General features: G+C 47.5%; 5 non-coding genes across 5 annotated transcripts; 1 reads left to right on the forward strand and 4 right to left on the reverse strand.

Moving 5' to 3' along the window:
- Positions 1-4,000: 4,000 nt before the first annotated feature.
- Positions 4,001-4,073, reverse strand: TRNAV-AAC (transfer RNA valine (anticodon AAC)). Its single transcript has one exon. It is a non-coding gene; the product is annotated as a tRNA-Val (tRNA).
- Positions 4,074-13,411: 9,338 nt separating this feature from the next.
- Positions 13,412-13,484, reverse strand: TRNAV-CAC (transfer RNA valine (anticodon CAC)). Its single transcript has one exon. It is a non-coding gene; the product is annotated as a tRNA-Val (tRNA).
- A 601-nt stretch (positions 13,485-14,085) lies between these two features.
- TRNAN-GUU (transfer RNA asparagine (anticodon GUU)) lies at positions 14,086-14,159 on the reverse strand. The gene has a single exon. It is a non-coding gene; the product is annotated as a tRNA-Asn (tRNA).
- Positions 14,160-15,346: 1,187 nt separating this feature from the next.
- TRNAQ-CUG (transfer RNA glutamine (anticodon CUG)) lies at positions 15,347-15,418 on the forward strand. Its single transcript has one exon. It is a non-coding gene; the product is annotated as a tRNA-Gln (tRNA).
- A 1,551-nt stretch (positions 15,419-16,969) lies between these two features.
- On the reverse strand, positions 16,970-17,042 carry TRNAV-UAC (transfer RNA valine (anticodon UAC)). The gene has a single exon. It is a non-coding gene; the product is annotated as a tRNA-Val (tRNA).
- Positions 17,043-18,550: the final 1,508 nt, after the last annotated feature.

Here is an 18,550-nt window from a genome sequence, read left to right on the forward strand (position 1 = left end):
ATAGTTTTGGAAGTTTTGGCCACAGCAATCAGAGCAGAAAAAGAAATAAAAGGAATCCAAATTGGAAAAGAAGAAGTAAAACTCTCACTATTTGCAGATGACATGATCCTCTACGTAGAAAAACCCTAAAGATTCCACCAGAAAATTACTAGAACTAATCAATGATTATAGTAAAGTTGCAGGATATAAAATCAACACACAGAAATCCCTTGCATTCCTATACACTAATAATGAGAAAACAGAAAGAGAAATTAAGGAAACAATTCCATTCACCATTGCAACAGAAAGAATAAAATACTTAGGAATATATCTACCTAAAGAAACTAAAGACCTATATATAGAAAACTATAAAACACTGGTGAAAGAAATCAAAGAGGACACTAATAGATGGAGAAATATACCATGTTCATGGATTGAAGAATCAATATAGTGAAAATGAGTATACTACCCAAAGCAATTTATAGATTCAATGCAATCCCTATCAAGCTACCAACAGTATTCTTCACAGAGCTAGAACAAATAATTTCACAATTTGTATGGAAATACAAAAAACCTCGAATAGTTGATCTTGAGAAAGAAAAATGGAACTGGAGGAATCAACCTACCTGACTTCAGGCTCTACTACAAAGCCACAGTTATCAAGACAGTATGGTACTGGCACAAAGACAGAAATATAGATCAATGGAACAAAATAGAAAGCCCAGAGATAAATCCATGCACATATGGACACCTTATCTTTGACAAAGGAGGCAAGAATATACAATGGATTAAAGACAATCTCTTTAACAAGTGGTGCTGGGAAATCTGGTCAACCACTTGTAAAAGAATGAAACTAGAACACTTTCTAACACCATATACAAAAATAAACTCAAAATGGATTAAAAAAAACACAAAATTTTACATATTTGTATGTTCTGTATCATTTTAATTTTTTAAAATAACACATATAGAGTGTAGGGGCTTCCCAAGTGATACTAATGGTAAAGAACCCATCTGCCATTGCAAGAGGCACAAGAGATGTGGGGTCTATCCCTGGTTCAGGAAGATTCCCTGGAGGAGGGCATGGCCACCCACTCCATATTCTTACCTGGAAACCTCTCATGGTCAGAGGAGCCTGGGGGGCTACAGTCCCTGCGTCCCAAAGAGTCAGACAGGACTGAAATGATTTAGCATGAACCCATGCACTTTTGCTACTTAGAATAATGTAAAAACAGATTTGAAGGAAAATGTGCAAAGTTGTTAACAGCAGTCCATTCTAGGAGGTGGGACTACGGATGACTGCTTATTTTCTTCTTTAGATATATTTAACATTTTTAAATTAAAAAAAAATGAATGACCTGGAAGTGAAAGAACAGAAGAGCTATGGAAGAGGTATTGGAAAGGTGAGAGGAAAGGATAAAAGGGAGGGAAAACCTAGTTCTTGCAGAAGTGTGTGTAAGTTGGGGATTCAAGGGGAGCAGCTCTTGGAATAAGAAAGGTGTTTGGGAGGCAAGTGGGTCATGAGGATACTGCAGTTTTATTCATCTTAGATGACTCCTCCTTGGTGTTTTGTCAAAGAAACCTGCGGGCTTAAATCTCTTGCCAAACATTTTTACCATTTGTGTTCCTCTTTGACTAGCACCATATCCTGTGGAGCCAGGCAGGCTCCAGTTCAAATTGCTGCTTTCAGATCCCACTCACTGATTGAGTGACTAGACAAATTATTTAACCTTCCATGTCTCAGATTTCTCATATGTGAAATGAGGATGATGATATGATAGAAGCCTGTTGAAAGGATAAAATGAGTACACCCATGTAAAACTTGTAGACAGTGCCTCAGCACATGGCACTTTGCATGTCACCATTGAGTGTAAGCTCTTGCATGTTGGCACTGCACTGCATAAAGTCTGGGTGCGGTTTTCTTTTAAGTTAGTGATATCTTTCAGTGGCAGTGGAACTTTCAAGAGAGAGTGAAGGAATCCTGTCTGACCAGCAGTAACCTCCTGGGCTTGTGGGATCTGCCAGTTTCCTCGTTCATCTGATCAGCTCATCAAAAGGGGAACAGTAGTCCAATTCCTTGCTTCAAAAATCCCCCAATTAAAAAAAAAATTAAAGTTTTACAGTGGAAAACATTCCTATACATGACACAAGACCCAGAATTTTACATAAATATATATATATATATTTATGACTACATAAAAATTTAAAGTTAAAATACAAGCAATGGACCTTACTATGTGTATATCTGTGTATATACACCACACACACACACACACACACACACACACAGTATCAAGTTACACATGCCTGCTGAAGAGTAGTCCACTGGCCCTTGTCAGGCTCCCACTCCCACTCCTCCACCAACATAACCACTTTCACTGACTGCTTGGCTATTGATCTCCTTATCTCGAAATCAATATTGATACCATGCCAGCACTCAGATTTTCCAGTTTCCCACCCAGACCCTGAAGACCAGCCTGCAAAGGGGAAAGTGAATTTGTGTGTTTCTTTGCCCACTAGTCATCTCCAAGGTAGCCCATAGGTCTTGCATTCACCTGCAAACCCACACAGCCCACCTTGCCCTCCTCATGGAACCAGCAAAGGAAACTGCCAGAACAAATGTAAGGCCAGCAGCTTTGCGATTGGGGTGAACCGGATTCCCGGACACCTCAGTAAAGCATGGGAGCTGAGCCAGAGTCAGGCGCTGTGATCTCCCCATCCAGCGACTGTCCCGGCCGCGATACCAGCCCGCTCCTCTCTCTTGCAGTCCCTTTCTCCCTCTGGCTCATTCTCTGTTCTCTCCTGCCCTTGGCCTTCCTCGGATCTATTCGCCCTCTTCACACCTTTCCTTTCCCGTCCTCAAAAGACAGCTAAAGCCTTACATTGTGTGGATCACAACAAACTGACCTCTTTCCAGCTGCAGCCACACGCACCCCATCTACTAAACCGAAGTCCAGAAGCGCAAATGGTCGGACGAAGGCGGAGCAAACCAGGAGCCATCAGCTTCTTTCTGGGGCCCCTCGGCTCAAGCTCGGGGCTTCTCTTGGGCGCTGACATCTGCGGCGGCGAGGACGCTCAGGAGACCTTCTGCCCTCGGAACCTCCCGGCTTCCCGACGGGAACGAACAGGTCGAGTGGACTCCATCTCTCAGGTTGTCCGAGGCTCCGAAGTGGAAACGCCATTCTGTGAAACACAGGTGGCTCCGCCCAGTTCCGTAAGTATGCTTGCTTTCTGTGGGAGTGAGGATGAAACTCTCCTCCCGACTTTGTGGCGCAATCGGTTAGCACGTTGGTCTTTTAACCGCAAAGCTCCTGGTTTGAGCCCATCCAGGGACATGTCTCACTCTTTTAGAATGTAAATGATGTATGATTGTTTCTAGTCTATGCATCCTCTCCCATGCTCCACTACTACCCTAATCCTCTGTGTCTTGTACACACACACACACACACACACACACACACAAGGACGTAGGTCCAGGTAGTCTGTGATCCTCAGAGAGGATCTCTGGAGGAAAGCAGGTTGACTGGGAATCCTAGAATGCATGAAAGAGTAGGCTCATCATCATCACCCTGTAAACGCCTTTTACCAATGAAATTTCCTCCATTGTTTATATACTCTCTATTTAACCTTTTCCATATACTTTTCCAATTAATTTGGTTCTATCCTTTTCCTCCTTTTTCCCTCCATTTTTCCTCCATTGTATCATAGAAAAAGCAAGAGAATTCCAGAAAGACATCTATTTCTGCTTCATTGACTCTTCTAAAGCCTTTGACTGTGTGGATCACAAGAAAATATGGAAAATTCTTCAAGAGATGGGAATAGCAGACCACCTTACCTGCTTCCTGAAAAACCTGTATGCAGGTCAAGGAGAGATGAAACCAGTCAGTCCTAAAGGAAATGAACCCTGAATATTCTTTGGGAGGACTGATGGGGAAGCTGAAGCTCCAAGCCTCACTCCAGGTGGCAGACCTCTATTTTCTGTTTAAAATATGAATCTAAAAGTTTTGGGGGAAAGTGGAGTTGTTTCTGCCTGGTTTCGAACCGGGGACCTTTTGCGTGTTAGGCGAACGTGATAACCACTACACTACGGAAACCACACGGCCAGTTTGTCTAGTGACATATCCAAGAATTGCATGTTTGAACACACCTGACCTTCAAATTTTCAAAGGAAGAGGACTCTGGAAACACAGGCAATCCGTCAACTAAGGATCTGCAGTTCCTGAAAGGGCCTGATTTAGGGTTCCTCGCCTCTTCCGGGGCAAGGTCCCTGTGTGCCAGCTTTGCGCCCAAGCACAGAGGTCGCCCCGCTGACTCCCCAGTTCTCAGAAGCCTCAGGAGCGGGGGTGGGGATGGGGGTGGGGTGGGTAAGGTGCGTCTGAGCCCCAGGTGGCCCCACGTCCGTCAAGGTGGACACAGCCCTTCCAGAGGCAGATCCAGTGCCTTAAAGTCCCTTTTCATGGCGCCAGCGGGGACCGGGGCTCGATGTTTCAAATCCCACTCGGGAAACAAAGGACCCGCCGTCCCCTCTGCCCCGCCTGACCCGTGCGCTCCTCTCTCGCAGGCCTTTCACAGCAGCGCTTTTCCGGCGCCGCCTGGCACTGGGGGTTCCTCAGATTCCTGCGTCTTTGGCTGATTCTAGTCCTCTAGTTTCAGTCCAGACTTGCATCACACTTTCACATTTAGCAGGAACCGCAGCAAAGGCTGAGGCTTGGTCATTTGTTGAATTCCTTTGCCTACCAGGCCCAGCATAAAGCCGCGGAGGAGCCAGGCGCGGTCCACGCAGATCTGATGTCTTCATTCCAAACTTGAGATTCTTCTTGAAGGACGGCTTTGTTTTACATTTTACAATGTCTGAAACGCCTCTTCTTTTCCTTTTATAATTTTGCAGTTCAACAGGTCGTGGAGCGCGAATTTAACACAGATACCGGCGGTTTTTTTTTTTTTTTCTTTCAGAAAGCAGGTGTCTTGAAGGGTTTTCGTATTTCCCTCACAGCAGGCAGAGTTTCTTTTCGCTGAAAGGTTTTAATGCAATGGTGTCTGTGTGTCTGTCTGTCTCTGGTTTCCTTTAGCAGTAGAGCTTCTCAATTTGGGGAATGCATGTGCCCTTTTCTCCAGCAGTGGCTTTCCTCCTTTTCTCAGTGCGGCGTTGCCTTCGCGTCTGAGGTTCAGGGCTCAGACCCCGAGGGAGGCGCGGGCTGCATGCGCACCGGCCCCAGGCCGCAGGGCTCCTCCTGGTTCCGCGTGGACTCTGAGTGCGGTCGAGAGTGCGACCGCGCGACAGCACCCTCAATCGCGCTAGAGGCCTGAGTTGCCAAAGAGGCGGACTTGAAAATAGCTTTAGATCAGGGCGTTTCTTGAGATTTCGCCTTGCTTTCCTCCCCTGCAGGTCCTAGTTTGCACCTCCCACGTCCAGACAGAGGAGCGGATTCATCGTTTTCTGTCGCGTCCGGCATGCTGACGTCCCACTGGGACGGGACGAGGGTGAGGTGGTCCTCTCCCCGTCAGGGTGGACGCACAGCGGATGCCCGAGGGACCACAGACACAGGGCTCCCTGCAGCAGAAATGGTAGGCCCAGGGCTTCAGAGCCGGCGAGTGGAGCGCGCCGAGGGGACGGATCCATCCCCTGCCCCCGAAGATGTGACAAAGCACAACGATGGCCGCCCAACCCCTGGATCAGAGGTTCAGCCTCATCCAAGAACTGGACAAGGGAGGCTCCGCAGGTCGTGTGGGAAGACCTGGAATCCAGGTGTGGTGAGAGGTCCAGCTCTCTTTCTGAACCTGTTTCCTTGTGAAGCAGGGGCCACTTGGTTCTCAGCCGGTGATGGGCGGGTCCATCTACTCCCTGATCTTGACCTGATTTCGGGGCCTCCCCTGATAGCAGCTCGAGGACCGGCTGCTTTTCCTCCTGGATCAGCTCAATCCGCAGAGCCTGACCCTCTTCATCATTGTGTCTTTGGCTGGAAACCGCGGTGTAGAGTTGAATTCGTTCCCTTTTGTTCTCTGACTCAAATCAGATTGTCCCACAGGTGTGCTGGGGTGAGGGAAAGCAAAGTGTCTTCACAAGGGATGAACTTCTTGGTTTTCAGAGAGATAATAGGTGTCACAGGTAGAGACGATGTAGGGCCCAGATGAAAATGTGAGGGGATATCAGGAGGTAAAAGTATCCTGCAGTCAGCTTTGTCCTGTGCCCTCTTGGATTCACTGACTGTGGCTTGTTCTACAAGGTGACTCAGAGCAGAGAAAGATGGGCTGGTTGGAGGCCCTATGGAGCTTTCTGGTGGTAAGGAACTGTTCCCCAATTTCTTCAGTTCAGTAGTGATCCAAGGATGGCAACACGCCAGGCTTCCCAGTCCATCACCAAACCTTGGAGTTTGTTCAAATGCATGTGCATTGAGTCAGTGATGCCATCCAACCATCTCATCCTCAGCCACCCACTTCTCCTCTTGCCTTCAATCTTTCCCAGCATCAGGGACTTTTATACTGAGTCAGCTCTTCCCATCAGGTGTCCAAAATATTGGAGCTTCAACTTCAGCATCAGTCCTTCTGATAAATATTCAGGACTGATTTCCTTTAGGATGGACTGGTTGGATCTCCTTGCAGTCCAAGGGGCTCTCAAGAGGCTTCTCGAGCACCAGTTTAAAAGCATCAATTCTTTGGTACTCAGTTTCCTTTATAGTCCAGCTCTCACATCCATACATGACTACTGGAAGAACCAGAGCTTTGATTAGCGGGACCTGTGTTGGCACAGTAATATCTCTGCTTTTTAATATGCTGTCTAGGTTAGTCATAGCTTTTCTTCCAAGGAGCAAGCATTAATTTCATGGTTGTGGTCCCCATCTACGGTGATTTTGGAGCCCAAGAAAATAAAGTCTCTCACTGTTTCCATTGTTTCCCCATCTATTTGCCGTGTAGTGATGGGATCAGATGCCATGATCTTAGTTTTTTGAATGTTGAATATTAAGCCAGCTTTTTCACTCTCCTCTTTCACTTTCATCAAGAGGCTCTTTACTTCTTCTTGGCTTTCTGCCATAAACGTGGTGTCATCTGCATATCTGAGGTTATTGATATTTCTTGCAGAAATATTGATTCCAGCTTGTGCTTCATCCAGGCTGGCATTTCACGTGATGTACTTTGCATAGAAGTTAAATAAACAAGGTGACAACATACAGTCTTGACATACTCCTTTCTTAATTTGGAACCAGTCCATTGTTTCATGTCTAACTGTTGCTTCTTGACCTGCATACAGATTTCTCAGGAGGCAGGTAAGGTGGTCTGGTATTCCCATCTCTTGAAGAATTTTCCACAGTTTGTTGTGATCCACACAGTCAAAGTCTTTGGCGTAGTCAATAAAGCAGAAGTAGATGTTTTTCTGGAACTCTCTTGCTTTTACTATGAACCAAGGGATGTCGGCAATTTGATCTCTGGTTCCTCTGCCTTTTCTGAATCCAGCTTCCACATCTGGACGTTCTCAGTTTACACACTGTGAAAGCCTCACAGTGAGAATTTTGACCATTACTTTGCTAACATGTGAGATGAGAGCAATTGTGTAGTAGTTTGAACATTCTTTGGCATTGCCCTTCTTTGGGACTGGAATGAAAACTGACCTTTTCCAGTCCTGTGGCTGCTGCTGAGTTTTCCAAGTTTACCGGCATATTGAGTGCAGCATTTTAACAGCCAGGCCCCCTGTCCATCACAAGAGTTTTTTGAATGTTCTTCCCAATGGCCCATGAGTTATAAGTAGTCCAGTCTGTGTGGGGAGATCACTTACATACAATTGCTTGTCCTGTGTGAGCACCAGGAGTTGTTCCAGGATCTTTTTAAAATGTTCTTTCCTTGGCCTCAGGCACTTTCTTCATGAGGATACCCCGATCATTACTCTGCTGAGTACTTGAGGGAGACCCTTTCATATCCCAGCATTCTCTCTCTCCCACTCTCTCTCATCACGGGACCTTTCTTCATGTTTCTTTTTTTATTATTAGCTTTTATTTGAGTATAGCTGTTTTCCAGTGTGTTAATTATGATGTTGTGTTAATAGCACAGTGAATTGGCTATACATGTATATATATCCCCTCATTTTTGAATTTCCTTCTCATTTAGGTAACACAGAGCATCCAGTAATTCCCTATGCCATACAATAGGTTCTCATTTGTTATTTATTGTACCAGTTGAGATCAGTTCAGTCGCTCAGTTGTGTCTGACTCTTTGCGACCCCATGAACTGTAGAACGCCAGGCCTCCCTGTCCATCACCAACTCCCGGAGTCCACCCAAACCCATGTACATTGAGTCGGTGATGCCATCCAACCATCTCATCCTCTGTTGTCCCCTTCTCCTCCTGCCCTCAATCTTTCCCAGCATCAGGGTCTTTTCAAATGAGTCAGCTCTTTGCATCAGGTGGCCAAAGTATTGGAGTTTCAGTTTCAACATCAGTCCTAATGAACACCCAGGACTGATGTCCTTTAGGATGGACTGGTTGTATCTCCTTGCAATCCAGGGGACTCTCAAGAGTCTTCTCCAACACCACAGTTCAAAAGCATCAATTCTTCTGTGCTCAGCTTTCTTTTTAGTCCAAATCTCACATCCATACATGACCACTGGAAAAACCATAGCCTTGACTAGATGGACCTTTGTTGGCAAAGTCATATCTCTGCTTTTTAATATACTGTCTAGGTTGGTCATAACTTTCCTTCCAAGGAGTAAGCATCTTTTAATTTCATGGCTGCAGTCACCATCTGCAGTGATTTTGGAGCCCAGAAAAATAAAGTCTGCCATGGTTTCCACTGTTTCCCCATCTATTTGCCATGAAGTAATGGGACCAGATGCCCTGATCTTAGTTTTCTGAATGTTGAGCTTTAAGGCAACATTTTCACTCTCTTCGTTCACTTTCATCAAGAGGCTCTTTAGTTCTTCTTCACTTTCTGCCATAAGGGTGGTGTCATACATAGCATCAATAGTGTATTTAGGTAAATCCTAATTTCCCAATTCCCCCAACACCCCTTTCAGCCTTGATATCCATACCTTTGCTCTACATCTGCTTTGCAAATAAGAATCACTGGATCTTTGTCCTGTGAACTCTAGCTGCCTTGCTCTCCACCAACACTACCTGAAATCCTCCTCTTGGTGCCCAGCCTGGGAACTCACTGAAAGCAGGAAGCTGGGCCCATGGCAAGACTCATCTTGTTTGTTTGTCACCTCTCAAGGCTTGCTATCCTTTGCTGCCTGATTTCCAGTGTCTTAGAAATCAGTATTTCATGTTTTTGTCTTTTTGTTCTTTGGGAGTGGGACAAAGAGGGAGAGTGAGATTTAGGAAGGAGGGTTAATCTGATTTCTGTCACTGCACCTTTGCTAGAAACTGAAGGCATCTCTTTATGTTCTTAATTTTCCCTAAATAGATGTGCTAATTTATATTCCAATGTATTTTGCCTGACTCAAGGAAAGAGTCTTTTTCTTCATGGTCTTGCCATCACAAGAAATTGTCAATACACCTGTCTGTTACTCTAACAAAGGAATTTGTGCCCTACTGACTCAACTTAGTGGGAGGTACAATGAAAAGACAATGTGTACATTTCCAGAGATTGCACATATTCAGCAGCCAAACTTCCAAGCTGATTGGAAAGTATTCTAATAATTGTAACTGTTTTCATTGGTGACCAAGTCATTGAGTCCAGACAAGACCAGCCAGAATGACTCTGGAGAGCCTCTTGCAGAGCAGCTTATGGATTACAGGAGTTAAAAAAAAAAAAAAAAAAAAAAAAACTGGTCCCAGACATTTATCCTCTTCCCTTCATGAGTTGTATTTTGGCTTTGGTTGGATGCACACAATCTAATGAGGGGTCTCCCTCTGGTATGTGGGTGCATTTGCAAGCCTGAGACTGTCTCTGTATGATATCTCGACAGTATGTGGCTACATCTGCAAAAATTATCTCATTTGAGACAAATTGTTGCAAGCTACAGAATCCTGCACCGATAATACATCTTGTGCAAACCTGGATCCTTAGAGTTCCTGGTTCACCTTCCACTGATTCCTCAGTTGAAGTTCAGGAGGAAAGAAGAGCTCTTCAGATTTTCCATACTCAGTCGAGGATGTCTCTAGGTTCTAGGACATTTCTCTCTGCCCTTCTCTCTCCCTCTTGGAGTTTGTGTCCTTCTGTCCCTTATAGTCTAGGCCTCTGTGGATCTTACCCACATTCTGTCCTCTTCATCAGTTTTCCAGAACTGTGCATTAGGAGTCCTTCAGTCAGCAAGCACTTACTAGGTGCTCACCAGGTACCAGGCCCTTCTCCAGGAAAACTGGTGTATCAGGAGCAAAGTCAAGGTCCCACTCCTTGGTGCATTCACACCAGGAGGCATCAAAAATAAGAACTCACACACACACACAAGACAAATAAGAATCACAGCAGGAGAGCAGCCTGTCATGTTTTTCTCAGGTTCATCTGCCTGCCAGCACCTAAGGACCCCAGCAATGAGTAAAAAAAGAATTACCTAGCACATGGGAAAATGGGTGACTTGAGATCTAGAAGGCAGGTAACTAAGAATCAGAAATTTTTTTTTTTTTTTTTAATAAAGGAGTACATCAGGTAAGCAACACGTCCTTACTTAACTTAGACAGTCCATGTGTTGTACTCTTCTTCAAGTGACGTTATGGCTACATTCAGGAACATCTCCTAAAGGTACCCACACATTCTCTTAAGCTGTTAAGCTAGAGCTCTTCTATATATAACCTATAAAAATATGGGCATTATTATTTCTACTTTAATTAGAAATTTTCCAGGCAAAGATTATACATTAATTCAACCAATTTAATATCAGTCAAAGAACTTAAAGTTAATGATAGATCTTAAAATTGCAATTTGAGCTCAGTCGTGCTCTGATAAATGCTGCTTAGAATCACATATTAGATGATACCTAAAAACACTGACCCCAAATTGAAAGGGGAATAATTAAGTCATTATGATTTCTTAAATCAAAAGACTTAATCCTGATTTAAAAGATATTATATGGTATATTTAATTTACTGGAGCACATAATTTTAAATTTTATAAATAATAATAAATCTGAAAGTAACCATGAGGTAGTTTTTAGACCAAAATTATTAAAGTAGTGTGGTGCATACCAAAAGTCATCTCTGGGAGCATGACAGGACAAACATTTTCTATGTAATTATACATCAATTATTAGAATTTTTTCACAGAGTGTAAAAGTATTCAAGATTCATCCTTATAATCAACTTGAATTTTATTCTTGTTTGTAGCATGGAGAGTACTAATTTATCTAAAGCTAAACCTTTTTATATTCCTGAGTTACATTTCAGCAAAACAAAGTTAAAAAAAAAAAAAAAAGACCCACATGGTTGCTCTTCACTGAGATAGAAAAGGTGGTTCAGAACTCCCCTTTGGAGAGAGGCAGAATGACATATGTGTGGGAAAGCAGGGTGCCTCTGTGCTTGAATTCAGACTGGACCTGGGACTGGGTCAAGGCCAGAACACAAGGCTAAGCATTATTGTCATAGGGCAGCCACCCAACCGACAGTGCCCACACAGCAGTTCTGGGAAGCTTTTGAGAATATTCCCCTCCCTTTGCAGCATTTCCCATCTGGTTCTCTCATCCTCCAACCACAGGGAAGGATTCTTCACCTCTGTGTCCTGACAGAACACTTTATGCTCCCTGCAGGGCGCGGAAAGCCAGGCAAGAGCCAAGGGGGCAGCTGTACTGCCTCGATGGGTTTCTAGCAAAGGAGCATGGAAATCCCATGGACAGAGGAGCCTGGTGGGCTAGAGTCCAAGGGGTCGCAAAGAATGGGACAAGACTGAGCCAGTGTGCACGAGCACCAGGTGGTTCCATCACTTAGATGGATCCAAAGCACACCTGAATGCCTGCCAAAGCAACCCGCAGGAGGCCAGAGGGCAGAGGGCAGCCTGTGCCACAGAGGGCGGAGGATGAAAGCCTAGACCGTCCTACAAGCACAGGGCATGAGTGACTTGCACTTGAGAAAGACTTGAGTAAAACTCCATCTAGGTTATCCTTACAGACATTTTTCTCTATAGTGGCATTGGTGGTTCAGTGGTAGAATTCTCTCCTCCCACGCGGGAGACCCGGGTTCGATCCTGGCCAATGCATTGTGGTTATGTTTGTTTTGGGCTTCACTGGCCCATGGACAGAGGAATGATACAGTCCAAGGGATGACCAAAAGTCCAAAAGGACTGAGCGACTAACACACATATACCTTCTCTACATCCTAAAGAGAACGGATTCCAGGTTCCTGAAGGGCCAAGAGGACCCTCTTCCGGACGGGAAAGCTGTTCCCTGGCCTTGGAAGACAGGTCCCACAGAAGTTAGTTTTGAGAGGGACGCCAAAGGAAAGGAACAATCCCGAGATATCGGCAGGTTACTATCAAGTGATGTCATGACTCTTATATAAAGAAAGAATGTGATGTTAACTGGGCACTTAGGTACAGAATATAGGATGTTCATATTCTTGCAAACTTTTGGTATTTTACAAAAGCTTTTGGTATTGGATTTTAATGAATTTTTGGAACTGAAGCCTCACATTCTCCTTGAATGAAAAGTCTGTTAAGTAAGACTCTGGGTTTACCATGCCAGGAGAAAAGAGTGGAGGCCAGAGCTGGCCAGCCCAGGCTGTTCACGGCATCTCAGCTCCAACAGCCAGCCCGAGGTCCAGGACCCTGAGGCCCGGACTCAGCGGCATTTAGAAACTCTGTGCAGAAATGTTCTGCACTGGACCTTTAAGCAAAATACAGTTCCGATCTGGGCAGCAAGAGAAGGCTTGTGTGAGTGCAGGGAAGAGAGAGACTTGTGTGGGTGCAGACGCTGGAAAAAGAAAGTTTTCCCTGACCAGGAATGGAACCCAGGCCGTGGCGGTGAAAGCACAGAATTCTAGCCACTAGACCAGAAGGAATCTGTGAACAAAGATGTTTATTTAGCTTCTCCAGGTGAAAGGTGGGTGTAAGATGACCCTTCAGAAAGTCAGAAAGTGGGAAAGGCAATGTCGCAGCGGCCCAGGGCTGTGTGCATCTGTGCAAGGCTCCCAGCCCTGCCCCGTTGCTCATCGCCCTTCACGTCTCCTTTCCTGGGCGTCGCTTTTGCTCTGGGGCAAGGACACAAAGTAGCGGACTGGGTCCCTCCTGGTCTAGCTGTAGCGCTGCGTGCTGCCGAGCCCAGGACTTGCTCTCTTTGTGAACCTCGGTTTTCTTTGTCGTCAGGCTCGGTGATGAGTGGCGGCTGATGAGCGAATCCGTCCACCTCCAGATCTCTGAAGTGGCTCCTGGGCCTCTCCGAGCGCTGAATAAAGAGACTTCCAGGTGGTCACCAACTCTTCCTCCAGCTGCGTCCCCTGCCTCACCCCGTGCCTTTCGCGCCTGTTGGTTTTTCCAATGAGAAGACATATCTCAGGGGGGCAAAAAGAAAGAGAAAGCCTGTTTCCGCCCGGTTTCGAACCGGGGACCTTTCGCGTGTGAGGCGAACGTGATAACCACTACACTACGGAAACGGGATAAACTCTATTCCTGAACAATGTATCCATGAAATTCGAGGTCCCGCCACCAGTAACCACACAACCAACTCTTAACACTCAAAGAGGAACCTTGAAGCCCCAAGCTCTCTCAGGCACGGAGACGGCGGCTCCGGAGGGCCCTGCTTTAGGGTTCCTCCTCTCCCTGAAGTGAGGACCCCGGGCCCCACAGGTTGCCTTTGGGGCCCTGCACCCAACGCAGAATCCTCAGATCCTCAGCTGCGCACCCTGAGTTCAGGGGTCGCCCCCGCCGACTCCCCAGCTCCCGGAAGCCGCAGGAGGCGGGGACGGTGGGTGCGCCCGAGGCCCAGGTGACCCCGAAACCCAGCGGTGTGGAAGCCGCCCCTCCATGGCTGCGGACCCGCGCCTCGGTGGTCCTGTTCTCGGCGCCGGCGATCAGCGCTCTGGGCTCTCAGGAATGACCGACGCTTCCAATCCACCCGGGACGCGCCCTCCCCGCTGTTCCTTTGCACCTGACTCCTGTTGTGTTTCTCTGAAAGTCCGTTGGGCGCATCACTTCTCCGGTGTCCTCCTGGCAAAAGGGAGTTCTCTTTGGTGTTGCCTAAAATGTCACCCCCACCGTCCCTGGGTGGGCTCGAACCACCAACCTTTCGGTTAACAGCCGAACGCGCTAACCGATTGCGCCACAGAGACAGCACTACGGGGTTCTTTTGGACTCTCTCTGGAGTAGACACTCATTCCCGGGGTGAGCGCTCTGTCCCCCAGAGAAACGGTGCCGTTTCCCTGCCCCTACCCGCCACAGATGCCAGTGCCCCGGAGAAACCGCCATCCAGGCCTCGAAGCTTCCGGGCTTGAACCGAAATAGATCCAAGCACAGCTGAACACCGGGTTGCTCCCACGGTGGCTCTTCCCGTTTCCTCGCCTACACCCAACGAATGAGAGTTTGCCCACCCTGGCAAAGGCCTCCGGGGCTGTGCTTCGGTTTCCTGTGTCCACCAGGCGGTTTCCACCAGAGTGGGCTTTCCTGGGGTCAGACGGTAAGAATCCGTCTACAATGCAGGGCACCCTGGTTCAATCCTTGATTTTGGAAGATCCCCTGGAGAAGGGAATGGCCACCCACTCCAGTATTCTTACCTGGAGAATCTTTGGACAGTGGAGCCTGGCAGGCTACAGTCCCTAGGGACACAAAGAGTTGAACACGACTGAGCGACATTGACTTCAGTTTAAGTGAGTATAGCTCGTTTGTCTGAGTGTTTTCTTTAAATGGTTATTTTTATTCACATTGTAAATTTAACAATATACACTTGTTGTGAGAATAACTTATCCCTCTCCAAATCAGAAATATATGAAGAATAAAAGAAGAGTTCTCCTGCCTCCATTCCTACTCCACCGCTGACACACTTTATATGTTACAGGTAAGAGGTGGTGGCTGCTTAGGAGTGTGATCAGCGCTGTGAGAAAACTAAGGGACCCAGGAAACCCTGCCTCTTGCCCTGACGAATGTCTGCCCTCTCTGGGCTATGGGGAAAAAAGGCAAAGAAAAGGAAAATAACACTCTTATTTGCAGAAATTTTACCTCCGGATGGGACACTCTGGTTAACCTAAACAGAATATGCGGTTGGTGATAGAGACCTAGGGGGTCCTCCCTGGCACAAAACCCAAAGTGGATTTCACCTCATTTTCTGAGGTGAGAGTGAGCTGAGTCGATCAAAGGAGAGGAGCGGAGAGAAAGCGAGAGGGTTGAGCACCTAGGGGAGTCAACCGTATTGGAGTCTCCTCAGGACCTTAGAAGAACTGCCCTGAGCTTTTGGGTGGGACGTATGGAGGCTAAAGAAGCGGATACCGTTGTCTGGCGATGGAGGCGAGGTGGCTCCGGAGGGGGTTCCATGGTGTAATGGTGAGCACTCTGGACTCTGAATCCAGCGATCCGAGTTCAAATCTCGGTGGGACCTTTCTGCCTACTTAGAAGAGAAACACTTTTTACTCCCTAATAGGACCCACCTGAGGTCTCCCGCGACCCTCAGCGGCCTGGTTGACACGGACACGGCGGACAGGTGTGGGACCGATCCTGGGCGTCCTCGCTGGACCCGGGCGGCTTTGCCCATCTGTTGCCCTCAAGCCCCGGCCAGGGGCGCAGCGGCCCAGCCAGTGCCTCCCCCTCGTCGGGTGCCCTGGGTCTCTGGATTAAAAGGCAGAGGCTGAGCTCATGGAGTCCTGCCTTGTGAGGGGGCTTCGCACTGCCCAGTCTTGTAACTGCACGGGTGTCCCTGTGGGTAAATGGTTGCCGGTATGAGTTGTCATGTCAGATATTCACATATTAGATGATACCTAAAAACATTTACCCCCACGTTGAAAGGGGAATATAAGTAACTATGATTTCTATAATTATATGACTTAATCTTCGTTGAAAAAAATATTATATGGTATATTTAATTTTCTGTGGCACATAATTTTGAATTTTATAAATGGAAATATTTTTTGGAATTAGAGTTTGCTTAAGGGAATCAAAACAATACAGGAAATTTAGGCAGTTCACTTTCATTGGGATTTTGAATAGAAAATAAATGCAAGACTTCTACAACCTAGAATAGTATGGTACCAATATTTTACACATTTTTAGAAAATCAGAAAGTCAACATGAAAGTAGGTTTTAGACCAAAATTATTAAAGCTGGGTAAGGCATACCAGGAGTCATCTCTGAGAGTATGACAGGACATTTTCTATGCAAATTATATATAAATTATTAGAATTATCTAGAGTGTTAAAAGTATTCAAGATTCATCCTTATTATCAATTTGAAGCGTCTTTTTCTTGAGACCCAGGTTCAATCCCTGGGTCAGGAAGATGAAGGAAAATGGCAACCCACTCCACTAATTTATCTAAAGCTAAATGTTTTTTATATTTCTGTGTTACATTTCAGCAAATCAGAAAGTTCAAGAGGGAAAAAAAATACCCAACCCACATGGGTTCTATTCACTGAGACAGAAAAGGTGGTTCACTACCCCACTTTGGAGAGAGGGAGAGTGGAATATGTGTGGTAAAGCTGGATGCCTCTGTGCTTGAATTCGGACTGGACCTGGGACTGGGTCAAGGCCAGAACAACACAAGACTAGGCATTATTATCCTGGGGCTTAGACCCACCTGACAGCACCCACTCAACAGTCCTGGAAAGCTCTTGAGGATACTCCCCCTCCCTTGGACGCGTTTCCCATCTGGTTCTCTATTCCACCAGCCACAGAGAAGGACTTTTCACCTCTGTGTCCTGACAGAACACTTTATGATCCCTGCAGGACACAGGGAGCCAGGCAAGAGTGAAGGGGGCAGCTGCACTGACCCGATGGGCTTCTAGCAAAGTAGCGGGAAAATCCCATATAAAGAGGAGCCTGACTGGCTACAGTTCAAGGGGTGGAAAAGAGTAGGACTTGACTCAGCCAGTGGGGGTGAGAACCAGGTGGTTCCACCAATCAGAAATCTCCGCGGTGGGGTAGTGGGGGAGAGCAACCTGTTTCCGCCCGGTTTCGAACCGGGGACCTTTCGCGTGTAAGGCGAACGTGATAACCACTACACTACGGAAACGGGACACCCTCCAGTACTTAACACTGTATTTATGAAATCCCGAATGCTGTCACCAGCATCTAGACCACCTAATTTTAACACTCAAACAGGAACCTTGAAGCCCCAAGCTAGCTCAGACGCGGAGACGCCAGTTCCCGAGAGACCTGCTTTAGAGTGCCTCATCTCTCCTCAAGTGAGGACACTGGGGCCCCCACAGGCTGCATTCGGGGTCCCGCACCCAACGCAGAGGCCTCAGACCCTTAGCTCCGCACCCGAGCTCAGGGGTGGCCCCAGCCGATTGACGAGCTCCCGGAAGCCCCAGGAGGCGGGGACGGTGGGTGTGTCCGAGGCCAGGAGACTCCACGGCCCAGCTGTGTGGACACCGCCCCTCCCACGCTGCGGTCCCGCGCCGCGGTGGCCCTTTTCACAGCGCCGGCGGTCAGTACTCTGGGCTCTCAGGAATGATCGACGCTTCCAATCCCCTGGGACCCGCCCTCTCCGCTGCTCCTTTGTACCTGACTCCTGTGCTCTTGCATGCCGGCTCGCCGCTGCACTTTCTGGTGTTCTCCTGGCAAAAGGGAGTCTCTTTGGTCTGTAAAATGCCACCCCACCGTCCCTGGGTGGGCTCGAACCACAAACCTTTAGGGTTAACAGCCGAACGCTACGGAGAGAGCAGTACCGGCTTTTCCTGGAGTCTTTGGGGTTGACACTTCTTCCTAGGATAAGACCCCTGCCCCCAGGGAAACGGTGCCACTTCCGTGCCCTCTACCGACCACAGATGCCAGAGCCCCCAGAGATACCAGGAGCCAGGGCTCCAATCCTGTGGGCCTGAACAGAAATAGATCCAAGGACAGCTGAACACACGGCGGGGGGGGGGGCCCATGATGGCTCTTCCCACGTCCTCGCCTACACCCAACGAATCAGAGTTTGCCCACCCTGGCATAGGCCTCCGGGGCTGTGTTAGGTTTCCTGTGTCCACCAGGCGATTTCCACCAGAGTGGGCTTCCCTGGGGCCCAGACGGTAAGAATCTGCCTGCAATGCAGGACACCGGCTTCAATCCCTGGTTTGGGACTATCCCCTGGAGGAGGGCGTGCAACCCACGCCAGTATTCTTGCCTAGAGAATCCCCATGGACAAGGAGCCTGGCGGGATAAGTCCATGGGGTGGCAAAGAGTCGGACAGGACTTAGCGACTAAGCACAGAGGTCGCCGGGATGGTCGTTCTGTGTCTGCATGCCGGCGACAGAGTCGGGCACTCACTGGGATGCTCTAAGACTTGGATGAATACATTGTCGTCTTTAGCCCTTCGTCCCATGAAGACCGTTGAGAAGGGAAACACAGAAAAGTTTTCGAAGTGAATGGTTCTTTTTAAAAGACTTTATCCCAGTTTTTGGAATCCGCAGCATCCAGTGGGTTTGGCAACGGAAAGGCCCCCGGAGCAGCCCCAGCAGGTTGGAGCTCCTGCATCCCAGCCTGGGTAGGCTGCGTTCTGTGAGGTCCACCTGGGAGCGGGAAAGGGTCAAAACCAAG

Source organism: Bos mutus, unplaced genomic scaffold (genome assembly GCF_027580195.1).
Source record: "Bos mutus isolate GX-2022 unplaced genomic scaffold, NWIPB_WYAK_1.1 CTG259, whole genome shotgun sequence".
Lineage (NCBI taxonomy): Eukaryota > Metazoa > Chordata > Mammalia > Artiodactyla > Bovidae > Bos > Bos mutus.